The 14,403-nt window shown below is 38.6% G+C and overlaps 1 pseudogene across 1 annotated transcript in view; it reads right to left on the reverse strand.

The window, feature by feature from the left end:
• Positions 1–10,682, reverse strand: part of LOC147821937 (thioredoxin-like protein 4A pseudogene) — a 30,211-nt pseudogene extending 19,529 nt beyond the window's left edge. Inside the window, exon 1 of the transcript XR_015446175.1 lies at positions 1–10,682. This exon is cut by the window's left edge and continues 19,529 nt beyond it. The product of XR_015446175.1 is annotated as a thioredoxin-like protein 4A pseudogene (transcript).
• Between the last annotated feature and the right edge of the window lie 3,721 nt (positions 10,683–14,403).

The raw sequence follows: 14,403 nt of genomic DNA on the forward strand, positions 1-14,403 counted from the left end.
GTTACATAGTAGCATATAAATGTAGTAAATCTGCACAACAGTGGCAGCTAACAGGTTAGTGGGGTCAGAGGAGGGGAAAGAAGCATGGGCACTTGGTTCCTCCTTCCCCAGAGAGGAGTCAGGAGATGCTGCTTGGAATAGAGAACCGAGGTGTAATGGTGTTCTCAAGTGTTTTTTGTCAGTGGCCACAGTAAATATTTTAAGCTTTCCAGGCCATACTACCTCAGGCACATTTAATCACCTCCAACCTGGTAGCACAGAAGCAGCCACAGAAAGCCCACAAGTATGCCTGTGTTCTAGAGAAACTTTATGAACCAAAGCACTGGCCAGATGTGGCCTGTGACTACAGTCTGCCAATTTGTGATTAGGGTTAGGGTGGTTACAGTCAGAATTGCTTAAAAACAAGGATTAAAGGTAGCTTCTTGGGAGACTTTGACTTTTTACTTAATACTCTTCTACACTGACTTTAAAGGCATATATGAATTTTATGATAGTAAAGGTAGGGCTGGCAAACTTAAACAAAAATACCTGTAAAATCTGAAATCTGAATTTAAGATAAATAGTAATTTTGTAATGCGGGACAAATTTATACTACAAAATTACTTGTTCTTTGTCTGAAATTGAAATTTAACTGAATACCCTGTGTTTTATCTGGCAGTTCTAAAGTGAGAAAGAATAGATTCATTTTGTGCATATAATGTGCTATGGTAGTAAAAGCACTAATAAAATTTGACTCAAGATACCTTTAAAATTTCAGGCAGCTCTTCATCATAGGCACTTGAAAGCCTGTTTTTGATTGAAAATGCCCACCTGAAGCCACCTTGGTGTCTCTTGGGCTTGCTCTCTTTCCTAGTGACCAGTTTGGGGAAGTGGAGACCTGAATTAGCATTCTGCTATTCTGGGGGAAGTACTATCTTCACTGAATTAGGTGAACATTTCCTGTAAGAACGTGAAACTAATGACATTTGTAAGCTGGGTATTGTACCATGCACCTGTAGTCCCAGCTGCTCAGGAGGCTGAGGCAGAAGGATCGTTTGAACCCAAAAATCTGAGACCAGCCTGGGCTACACAGTGAAACCCTGTCTCAAAAAAAATCAAAGCAAAACCTTTGAGCCATTGTAGTGTGGAATACTTAATTGAGTTTGAGATTTTAGAGAAACAGTGAACATTTTTAAAGGCCAGAAGAATCTTGGAAAAGTTAATCTCTATGTTCTTGAGTTAGAAGAGATTTTTGGACACAAAGGGAAGTTACTTTCGTAACTCATTTGTTTCTTAGTCACTTTTTCTTGGGACAATGAAAAAGATGAGTGCTTGAGATTGTTGGCACGTTCTATCTTCCAGGACATAGGATGTTTCCTCAATCTCTTTTTAATTTTTTCAGTTTTTTTTTCATTTATAGCAATGGTTTCAAAACCTTTTTTACTGTAGATGCAAAATCCTTTTTTTTTCTTTTTCAAGTGAAATCTGCCAGTGTAGAAGATAGATAAAAGCAGAGTTGTATTGGGTGAAGGCTTAGGGTGAGGATGCCAGGATGGTCTAGAATCCCTTCTGTGATGGCAGTCCTGCCCCCATCCCTATGAGGAACTTCCCCTGGGGAGAGCTTGTGGAATATATTTGAAAAACACTGATTTGGAGGAAATAGGGACTACTTTCATTAAGACCCAAATTCACCATGGGATGTGGTGTACATGATTCTAATCTCAGCTACTCAGGAGGGTGATACAGAAGGATCCCAAGTTCCAGATCAGTCTTCTCAAAATAAACAAGGGCTGGTGATGTAGCTCAGTGCTCCCTAGGTTCAATCCTCAGTATCAGGCAGAGGGGAAAAATGATCCACATTCACTGTTGTAGAATTTGATATGATTTCTTAAAAATAAATCATTAGTTTTTTGTTTGTTATGATATGGGATCTTACCAGGCTGGCCTCAAACTCAAGATCCTTCTGCCTCAGCCTGCAGAACAGCTGGGATAACAGGCATGTGCCACTGCTTCCAGCTTTAATAAAAGGCCCTGTTGTTTAGTATTTAGTTTCTATGTTAATTTCATCTATATTTTGAGTTTGTGAATTTTTCCTTTAATAAGTTTCTTTGTGCCTTTAACATCACATCATGTAATTTTATGAAAGTTATTACAACTGACTTATATTAAAAGTTGGAGATTGCCAGTAACTATTTAGATAGTGTCATTTAATGACAGTAATGTATAAGGTAGCTGTAGTAACTAAATGAGGTCAGTTGTCATATTAAAACTTTCAGTTTCTTTTTTATTACTAATATATTTAAAAACATGAACTATAAAATATATTTTTAGAACTTTACAAATAAAATATTTCATTCTTAATCATTAATAGAAGTTTAGAAAGTAAAAAGATAATGAAATAAAGGTAACTTTTATTTCAGTGAGTTTTTTGTATATTCTGATGTGCCCACTGGAGAGATTCATGAATATCCCAAAGTTAACAGAATTGGATCTTTCAAAATACACTATTTTTAAGTTGAATACTAGTATAAATTATTTAGCAGTAATGATAATCTAAATCAATAAATATTAAAATATTTTGTAGTACAGTTAAGAGAATCATTGCTTTTATTATTCATGTAGGTTTATTAATTTTAGTAGTCTTCTAAACAACATTTCTGTGTTCTTTAATACTCTAAAGGTATAAAAATACACATGATAAACTATATGATGGTAAATCAAATATACTCATGATTTTCAAGTGGGAATGTCCACTTATTTAAAGTTCTTACTCTAGCCAACTTAAGAAGAATATTGCTGCACTATAGGGAAAGTGCTCTTAGGAGAAGGAGCATGGTTGGAAGATGACTCCAAATCGAGGTAAGACATCAGCAACTCAGCCTTTGTAGGTAGTTGTTGCTAGTGAGCAGCTAGCTGTTGTGGCTCCAGTTTGTGTGCCCTGAACCTCAGGCAGCAGAGAGCACTAGTGGGTGGCAGTGGAGCAAGCCTGCTCAAACACTGGGTAATTTGATTCTTTTTATCATGTGTACTCTGAAATGTGTGTCTGTATGGTTCCCTTGGTTTCAGCTGTTTAAGTCTTTTGGAGAAGGGGATGGTGGGTGGAGATGTCTGCTGAATGACATGGGTCACAGTGAGGGAATGGCATGAAACACTGCCCATGGAGAGTGTAACTTGGAAGACTATTCTTTATTGATAGGTAGTTATCTGATTATTTGTTAACTTACAGATGATGACCATTGACTGAAATACTAATAACTGGGTTAAATTAGGGTAGTTTTGGTTGTATGATCCTATCCAAAAGAAAATTTTTAGGTAAAAAAAAATAAGGCCATGATATTTGGGAAGCAATGTCTGGATAATACTAGTGGCAATGATTCATTTTTTTATCTTATAGAATATTTTTTTCCTGGTTTAAAAGCTTTATGAGTTAACATAACAGAAAATTACTCCTTCCTGGGGCATTATGGAGCTTACAGTGCTCTTGACTCAGTTGTCCTGAAGACTGAGCCCTGCCTACAGCTTGATGGCCATCATTTAGAAATGGCTTTTAGACACTGTGTTTTCTTTTTTTGGTACCAGGGATCAAACTTGGGACCTTGCACTTGTGAGGCAGGTGGCGGAACCACTAAGCTAAATCCCGGGCCCTTAGGCAGTGTTTTTATTTTATTTATTTTTGGTACCAGGGATCGAACTCAGGACCTTGTGCTTTTGAGGCAGGTGGCAGAACCACTGAGCTAAATCTCTGGCCTGTGTTTTTATTTTTTTATGGGAGTTTAAAAATGAAACTAGGAAAATCTGGAACATATTTGTCCTGGAGGAAAATATGACTGGATTAGAGATCTTGAATAGGGCTTGGAAGAAGGCAGGTGCCTCTCCCTAGGAGACCATGAATTTACCTTTTTTCTGACACTGCTTGCATTGAGGCCCAGGTGTTTATTCCTGCCCAGCCTTGCACTCCCTGCCAGGCTGCCTCTGAGTTACACTCTATGTTGCTCTAGTCAAGGCTAGAATAGTTTCTTAGCAGCTTGTCATATTAGGAGCCACATGTGATCCCTGTAAACAAAGCATTCTTTTTTTTTTTGGTACCGGGGATTGAACTCGGGTCTTTGTGCTTGCGAGGCAAGCGGTGGCACCACTGAGCTAAATCTCCAGCCCAACAAAGCATTCTTTTACTGTTACTCTCTGCTTTTAGAGAAAAAGCCAGCTAAATGTATGAAATATCTGGGAACTACTTCAGAGAACTTTAAGGCCTAATGAGCTTTAATTATAAAGTTATTTTAAAAACTTGAGACTTTAAACTTCAATCTCATCTAACAAAATTTAAAAGTAACCTTTTGAAGAAAAATAGAATAAAGTCTACTTTAACAAACAGCATTTTCTTCTCAGGTTTACTTAACTAAAAGATTATATATCACACATACTGCTCACTATAGCACAATGCAAAGTGAAGTCTTAATTTGCTTACAGAGTTCTAAATGTATGCTTAGAAAATTAGAATCCATCAAAGCCTACAAGGAAGTACAAGAGATTTGCGTATGGAAGATATATTCCACTCAGAGTTCCAAAGAAAACTAAGGCAACACAAACTACAATTTGGGGGCAAAGTAAAATATAACTGAAATTAAATTAGGATGCTATTCACTGAGAAGCAAACAAATGCAGAAGTTACCAAATGTTCTAGATACAGATTACTCACATGAATTTTTTAAACAAAGAAGGACAAAGAACATAACTTTCACGGTAAAAAAATACTACATCATATCAAAATTAAAATTACTTCTGAGCGCCGGGAAGGAGGCTTCTGGGCCAACATAGCACTGCTCCCAGCACAGAGGAGGAGTATTAGAGGGTGTTATACCACCACCCCCAGTGCCAAGAAACAGAGCCACCCCCACCCTAAGCGCCGAGGAGGGCAGCTGTGCAGGTGCCAACAGCACATCACCACCCCCACTTTAAAAGGAGAAGACATGTAAACAAGCCTCAAAACTTGACTTCCAGATCACCTACAGCAACCACAAAGGGAAATGAGATGGAACAATCTGACACTCAACCACCTGGACTCCATGAACTGGCAACAAAAGAGGATCTGGAAAAAATGAAATCAGAAATAATTTCTCAGATAACAGCAGAGATTGTGCCCATAGGGCAAGACTTGATTAATAAATCTAGAGAGGACAGAGATAAAAAAAAAACAGAGGAGCTGAGGAACATGATGGAACTCCAACATAGGAAACAAATGGAATCCATAAAAAACATGCAAACAGATTTCCAGGAGATAAAAAACTCCACTGAAAGTTTAGGCAGCAGAATGAGCCAATGTGAGGACAGAATTTCAGACATACAAGATAAGATTGCAATTAGTGACCAGGAAAAGAAAAATTTCTTTAAAATAGGAAGGGACCATGAGAAATCAATCAGGAACTGCTAGAGGATGCAAAGAAGAATAACATAAAACTGACTGGAGTCAATGAAGAAAGAGGAGAGTGTGCAGATAACATAAAAAACTTCACAAAAGTAATGGCAGAAAACTTCCCAAGCAGGGGAAAAGAACTTGACATCTACAGGTAAGTGAAGCATATAGGACTCCAACCAGCCTTGATTAAAAAAAAATCTACAATAGGGATATAATTAATAAGATTCCAGAAAACCAACAGAAGAACAAAATTCTACAAGCAGTGAGAGAAAAGAAACAAATCACATACAAAGGAAAGCCCATCAGAATCACAGCAGACTTCTCAATGCAAACATTCATGGCAAGAAGAACTTGGAGTGATGTATTCCAAGCCCTAAGGAAAACAGCCTCAAACCCAGATTCCTGTACCCTGTAAAACTCTTTTTCAGAATTGAAGGTGAAGTAAAATACTTTCATGACAAAGAGCACCTTAGGAATTTCATGAATACCAAACCAGCACTCCAAAAAAGTTTAGACAATACCCTAGGAAAGGACAATGAGGATCACAACCCCAGGAAGCCCAGTAGAATGAATCCATCAGGCATGATAAAAAATTAAACACAAAGGGGGAGAGTCCAACAAAAAGAAAAAGTCACAACAATAAGTTAATATGTATCAATTATAACCATCAATGTAAATGGTCTCAATTCTCCAATCCAAAGAAATAGACTGGCAGAATGGGTCAAGAAGCAAGATCCAACAATATGCTACATACTAGAAACATACTTAATTAAAAAAGAAACTCATAGTCTGAAGGTTAAAGGGTAAAAAACCAATACTCCATGAGACAGGAACCCCCCCAAAAGTAGGAGTAGCTATCCTCTTGGCAGATTAAGTGGATTTCAAGTGGATTTTCACTTCATTCCTTGTAAAGGGAACAGTCCACGAGGAAGAGATGACAATCATAAATATCTATGCACCAAACATGAGTGCGCCCAACAATATAAAGCAAACACTAATGGACATGAAAAATCAAATAAGCACTAAGACAATAGTATAGGGGGACCTCAATACCCCACTGTCACAGATAGATAGATCAACTACACAAAAAATAAGTAATAAAATACTAGAACTCAATCAAACTCTTGAACAAATGAACTTAACAGATGTTTACAGAGTGTTCCACCACACAAAATCAGAATATACATTCTTTGCAGCTGCACATGGGTCATTCTCCAAAATAGACCACATACTTGCTCATACAACATGTTTAAGCAAGTGCGAAGGAATTGAAGTTATCCCCTGTATATTATCAGACCATAGTGCAAAGAAATTGGAGATCCATAGCAAAAGAAACCACAAGAATTTCATAAACTCATGCAAATTGAACAACATACTTCTGAATAACCAATGGGTCACAGAAGAAATTAAAGAAGAAATCAGACAGTTACTACAATTGAATGACAATGACAATACAACCTATCAGAATCTACAGGACACAATGAAAGCAGTTTTATGAGGGAAACTGATAGCAGTGAATATTCTTATTAGGAAAACAGAGCGAGCCCAATTAAACAACCTCTAGAAGCTGAAAATGTTTCCCACATTGTGGGTTGTCTCTTCACACTGTTGGTGGTTTCCTTTGCTGCACCTCAAGCTTCTAGAAAAAGATCAGGACAAACTGAAAGCTCATACAAGGGAGGAAATTGTAAAGATCAGAGCGCAAATCAATGCAATGGAAACCAAGGGAATTCCATAGCAGTGAATAATCACATTAGGAAAACCGAGTGAGCACAATTAAACAAGCTGATGCTGAACCTCAAGCTTCTAGCAAAAGAAGAGCAGGAAAACCCCAAAGCTCATACAATGGAGGAAATTATAAAGATCAGAGCAGAAATCAATGCAATGGAGACTAAAAAAAATACAAAAAAAAAATCAATGGAGCCAAGAGTTGGTTCTTCAAAAGAATAAACAAAACTGACAAATCCTTAGCCAACCTTATCAGAAAAAAGAAAAGGCCCAAATCCATGCAATTAGGAATGAAAAGGGTGAAATTACAATGGACCCAAAAGATATCCAAAGGATCATCAATACCTACTTCAAATACCTATACACCAATAAGAGGGAAAATACAGAAGAAATGGACAGACTCCTAGATACATATGAATTACCAAAATTGAATGAAGAAGACCTAAAAATTCTAAATGACCCGATATCTGTCAATGAAATTGAAAACACAATTAAAAACTTACCAACTGGCACACCCTACCGAGGTCCTGAGTTGCACAGAAGATGCCGAATCAGTCTGCTGCAGACAGGCAGGTCTGTGCATGCCCTACCGAGGTCCCCAGTCATGCAGAAGACACCAAATCACCCCTCTGCAGACAGACAGCCACCTGATTTCACACTACAAAGACGCAGAGGACACCAGACCACCAGACCAAGGTACTGAGTCCTCTCGCTCCCGGCCCAGAAGAAGGGGCTTCTGAGCCGTTGTCCCACTGCTGCTGGTCCAGAGGAAGGGGCTTCCAGGTCACCATCCCTCCCGCTGCTCCCAGCCCAGAGGAAATGGCTTTTGGGCCACCTTCTGTCCTGCTACTCCTGGCGCAGAGGAAGGGGCTTCTGGGCCACCATCCCTCCCACCGCTCCCAGCCCAGAGACAGGGGCTTCTGAGCTGCCATCTCACTGCTCTTGGTCCAGAGGAAGGGGCTTCCTAGCTACCATCCCTCCCACTGCTCCCAGCCCAGAGGAAAGGGCTTTTGGGTCACCATCCCAACCGCTGCTCCCACCCCTGGCCCACCTCTCCCAGCTCAGAGGAGGTAATCTGTGCACACACCAACAGCCCCCCCCTCAGTCGAAATGAGAAAAAACATAACTCAGTCTCAAAACCAGACTTCCAGATCACCTACAGCAACCCCAAAGGGAAGTGAGATGGACCACTCTGATACTCAACAATCTGGATCCACTGAACTGGCAACAAAAGGGGATCTGGAAAAAATGAAATCAGAAATAATTTCTCAGATAACAGGAGAAATTGTGCCCCTAGTGCAAGACATGATTAATAAATCTAGAGAGGAGCTCAGGAACATGATGGAATGCCAACATAGGAAACAAACGGAATCCGTAAAACAGATGCAAATAGATTTCCAGGACATGAAAAACTCCATTGAAAGTCTACACAGCAGAATGAGCCAATGTGAGGACAGAATTTCAGATACAGAAGATAAGATTGCAATTAGTGACCAGGAAAAGAAAAATTGCTTCAAAATTATAAGGGACCATGAGAAATCAATCCAGCAGCTGCTAGATAATGCAAAGAAGAATAACATAAGACTGATTGGGCTCAATGAAGAAACAGGAGAGAGTGGAGATGACATAAAAAATCTCTTCACAGAAATAATGGCAGAAAACTTCCCAAGCAGGGGAAAAGAGATGACATATAGATAAGTGAGGCATATAGGACTCCAAATAGCCTTGATCAAAAGAAATCTACACAGGCATATAATTGTTAAGATTCCAGAAACACAGCAGAAGAACAAAGTTCTCCAAGCAGTCAGAGAAAAGAAACAAATCACATACAAAGGAAAGCCCATCAGAATCACAGCAGACTTCTCAACACAAACCATCAAGGCAAGAAGAGCTTGGAGTGACATATTCCAAACCCTAAAAGAAAACAGCCTCCAACCCAGATTGATGTACCCTGCAAAACTATCTTTCAAAATGGATGGAGAAATAAGATACTTTCATGACAAAGAGCACCTTAGGAACTTCGTGAATACCAAACCAGCACTCCAAAGAATTTTACACAATAGCCTAGGAACAGACATTGAGGATCACAACTCCAGGAAGCAAAGCAGAATGAACCCATCTGGCATGACAAGAAATTAAATGAAAAGGGGGAGAACCCAACAAAAAGAAAAAGTCATGGTAATGACAAGTCAATAAGTTTCAGTTATAACCATCAATGTTGATGGTCTCAATTCACCAATCAAAAGAAACAGACTGGCAGAATGGGTCAAGAAGCAAAATCCAACAATATGCAGCATACAATAAACACACTTAATTCAAAAGGAAACTCATAGACTGAAAGTTAAAGGGTGGAGAACAATACTCCACATGACAGTAATCTGAAAAAAAAAGCAGTAGTAGCTATCCTCTTGGCAGATCAAGTAGATTTCAAACCAACACTGATTAAGAGAGATGAAGGACAGTACATCCTTGTAAAGGGAACAATCCAAGAGGAAGACATGACAATCATAAATATCTATGCACCAAACACTAGTGTGCCCAACTATATAAAACAAATACTAACGGACATGAAAAGTCATATAGGCACTAATACAATTGTAGTGGGGGACCTCAACACCCCACTGTCACAAATAAATACATCAACTAGACTTAAAATAAGTAATGAAATACTAGAACTCAATTGAACTCTTGAACAAATGAACTTAACAGATGTTTACAGAGTCTTCCACCCCACAAAATCAGGATACACATTCTTCTCACCTGCACATGGCTGATTTTTCAAAATAGACCACATACTCACACATAGAACATGTTTAAGTAGGTGCAAAGGAAATGAAGTTATCCCCTGTATATTATCAGACCATAGTGCCATGAAATTGGAGATCCATAGCAAAAGAAACAAAAAATTTTATAAACACGTGGAAATTGAACAATACACTTCTGAATAACCAATGGGTCACAGAGGAAATTAAAGAAGAAGCCAGACAGTTCCTTCAAATAAATGACAATGACAATACAACATATTGGAATCTATGGGACAAAATGAAAGCAGTCTTAAGAGGGAAGTTCATAGCAGTGAATACACATATTAGGAAAACAAAACGAACCCAATTAAACAACCTGATGCTGAACCTCAAGCTTCTAGAAAAAGAAGAGCAGGACAACCCCAAAGCTCATACAAGGGAGGAAATTATAAAGATCAGAGGAGAAATCAATGCAATGGAAACTAAGAGAACGATACAAAAAAATCAATGAAGCCAAGAGTTGGTTCTTTGAAAGAATCAACAAAATTGACAAACTTTTAGCCAACTTTGTCAGAAAAAGGAAAGAAAAGGCCCAAATCCATGCAATTAGGAATGAAAAGGGTGAAATTCCAACACACCCAGCAGAAATACAGAGGCTCATCAATAAGTACTTCCAGAACCTATATGACAATAAGAGGGACAACACAGAAGAAATGGACAGATTCCTAGATACATATGAATTACCAAAGTTGAACGAAGAAGACCTAAAAATTCTGAACAACCCAATATCAACCAATGAAATTGAAAATGTAATTAAAAACTTATCAACTAAGAAAAGCCCAGGCCCTGATGGCTTCACTGCTGAATTCTACAAGACATTTAGAGAGGAACTGCTGCCACTACTGTTTAAACTCTTCAATGAAATTGAAAGGGAAGCAATACTCCCAAATTCATTCCTGGAAGCAAGCATCACCTTGATCCCCAAAGCAGAGAAAGACCCAACTGAAAAAGAGAACTATAGGCCAATCTCACTAATGAACATAGATGCAAAAATCCTTAATAAGATAATGGCAAAAAGAATGCAAAAGATCATCAAGAAGATCATACACCCTGACCAAGTGGGATTCATCCCAGGGATGCAGGGATGGTTCAATATACAAAAATCAATCAGTGTAACACACTATATCAACAGAGCCAAGGACAAAAACCATATGATTATCTCCATAGATGCAGAAAAAACATTTGACAAAATCCAACAGGCATTTATGATAAAAACCCTACAAAAAACTGGAATAGATGGTCTCTACCTCAAACTGATAGAAGCCATCTATGAAAAACCAATAGCCAATATCATACTAAATGGTCAAAAACTGAAATCCTTCACACTCAAATCAGGAACAAGACAAGGATGTCCACTATCACCACTCTTGTTCAATATAGTTCTGGAAACATTAGCCACAGCAATTAGACAAGAAAAAGAAATAAAAGGAATAAAGATAGGAAATGAAGAAGTCAAATTGTCATTATTTGCAGATGACATGATACTCTATATAGAAGACCCCAAGAACTCCACCTAAAGTCTTCTAGACTTAATAACCAAATTCACTCAAGTAGCTGGTTACAAGGTCAACACACAAAAATCAATAGCTTTCATCTACACAAATGACAGACTCACTGAGAGAGAAGTAGGGCAAATAATTCCTTTCACAATAGCATCCAAAAGACTGAAATACCTAGGAATCAACCTAACAAAAGAAATCAAAGACCTCTTCTCTGAAAACTATGGCATTCTGAAAAGAGAGATTGAAGATGATATCAGAAAATGGACACACATACCCTGCTCCTGGGTAGGAAGGATTAATATAGTGAAAATGGCCATACTTCCAAAACTGCTATATAGATTTAATGCAATTTCAATTGAGATCCCAGCAGCATACTTCACAGACCTTGAGAAAACAATCCAAAAATTCATTTGGAACAAGAAGAGACCCAGAATAGCAAAAGCAATTCTAGGTAACAGAGACATGGCAGGGGGTATCACAATCCCCAACCTGCAACTATACTACAAAGCTACTGTGATAACAACAGCATGGTACTGGCAAAGAAACAGACTTGAGGACCAGTGGAACAGATGAGAAGATGCAGAAACAATGCCAGACACATTCAGCCATCTCATCTTTGATAAAGGAGCCAAACACTCTCACTGGAGGAAAGATAGCCTCTTTAATAAATGGTGCTGGAACAACTGGGCTTCAGTTTGCCAAAGATTACAATTAGACCTGTGTCTCTCACCATGCATTAAACTAAAATCAAAATGGATTAAAGATCTAAATATTAAAATAGAAGCTCTGAATCAGTTGGAACAGAGGTTAGGTAGAACCCTTGAAGACATCGGTGTATGAAAATATTTTTATGAACAAAACCTCAATTGCCCATGAACTAGCACAAACAATCAACAAGTGGGATCTCTTCTTATTAAAAGGCTTCTGCACAGCAAGAGAAACCACCAGCAGTGTGAAGAGACAACCCACAATGTGGGAAAAATTCTTCACCTGCTCTTCCTCAGACAAAGGTCTACCATCTTGAATCTATAAAGAACTTAAAAAGATCAGACTTCCCAAATTTAAAGACCCAATCCAAAAATGGGCATCTGAAATGAACAGACATTTATCACACAAAGAAGTAGAAATAGCAAATAAATACATGAAAAAATGTTCAACATCACTGGTCATTTGAGAGATGCAAATGAAAACAATGCTGAGATTCCACTTCACTCCAGAAAGAATGCCTGCTATCATGAAATGAACCAATAGCAAATACTTGTGGGGCTGTGGGGGAAAAGGAACCCTGCTCCACTGCTGGTGGGAATGTAGACTGATGCAACCACTGTGGAAATCAGTATGGAGATACCTCAAAGAACCAGGACTGGATGTCCCATTTCACCCCACTATTCCACTGCTGGGGATCTTCCCCAAAGAATTAAAAGAATCATACCACAGTGATATGTGTGTGCCCATGTTCATAGCAGCACAGTTTGTGATAGCTAAAACTTGGAAACAGCCCAAATGCCCATCAACTGGAGACTGGATAAAGAAAATGTGGTTTTTTAATAAAATGGAGTACTACTCAGCCATAAAAATGAGAAGTTAGAGACATTTATAGCTAAGTGGATGCACATTGAGGCGATACTCTTAAGTGAAATAAATAGGACACACATGAATAAATTCCGAATAGTTTCTCTGGTGTGAGAAACTGAAAGTTTAAATAAGGACTAAATGTATAATAGGTAATGTGAAATAGGAAAAAAAGGGCCAAAGGCGAAGGAAATGGGAGGGGTAGGGGAAAGGATAGAAGGGAATGGGATTAATATGAGAAAATGGAAAAATAGGAACAAAATCTTTGTAAATAGGGAGGACTGGAGTGGTTGAAGGGAGGGCTGGGCAAGGGTGAAAAATAAGAACCAAGAGAGACTATGTAAAGGTGCGAATTTCCAATGATGAATGTCATTATATTGTATACCTAAAATGTACCAATGATTAGAATGAATAATCGAAAATGTAAAATAGGAAGAAAAGGTCCAAAGGGTAGGGGTAGTGGGAGGGGCAGGGGAAAGGAAAGAAGGGAAAGGAAAAATGCTGAGAAATGGAAAAAATGGAAATAAAGTCTTTGTAAATAGGGAAGGGTGGAGGAGGTGAAGCGAAGGCTAGGAATGGGGAAAAAATAAGAACCAAGATTCATTATGTAAAGGTACAATTCCCAATGAGAAATGTAATTGTGTTGTATATCTACAATGTACCAATAAAAGAATTTAAAAAGTATTAAAAGAATAAAAATGAAAAAATAAAATATTTGTATAGCTAAATCAGCCTTTAATAAAGCTTTTGATTTCATTTCAAAAGTAATGTTTAAAAGGTTTTCCACTTTGATTTCCTTATTTAAGGATTTTTAGTACAAACTGAAACAGTTAGGATTTAAGAGTTTTTGAGACAAGACCAGAATCAATTTCCCAAAGCATGCCTCTGCTTTTCATTTTCATGCTTGCTGACCCATTGGGTGAGCCCTACCTCACCAGCTCAGTCCATAGTTGTCCATCACTGGGAAGAGGACTCCATTTACATCCTCTCTTTGGAAGTGGGGAAGGCTTTGCAATGCTATTGTAGAGGAGAAAGTGCCTACAGTCCAGAGTGGAGTACCCCTCCTCCAGTGTGGACTCTATCCTGAGCTTTAGTTAATGGTTGAGGTTGGTGGTGTGAACATTATTTCTGCCTTATACCTAAAGTGAGCAGAGAGGGACAGGAAACAAACTATGCAGATGTGAGTCTACTTGCTGACATGGAGGTCTGTGATCATCCTGCACCAAGGAGGCCTAGACCAGTGGGAAGGATATGGGATTCAGTGTCAGGAGAGTTCCTGGCCAGAGTCCAGGGCAGATACCCTGCATTAACCTTCAGGCTCCCAAGCCCAGCAAACATGCAGGCATTGCCAAAGCTGGAGACATTTGTCACAATAGACCATTATTGGAGATGAGAGGGTTCCTGT

This window comes from Heterocephalus glaber, unplaced genomic scaffold, assembly GCF_053883595.1.
Source record: "Heterocephalus glaber isolate CG9 unplaced genomic scaffold, H.glaber_assembly_v1.0 deba00001687, whole genome shotgun sequence".
NCBI lineage: Eukaryota > Metazoa > Chordata > Mammalia > Rodentia > Bathyergidae > Heterocephalus > Heterocephalus glaber.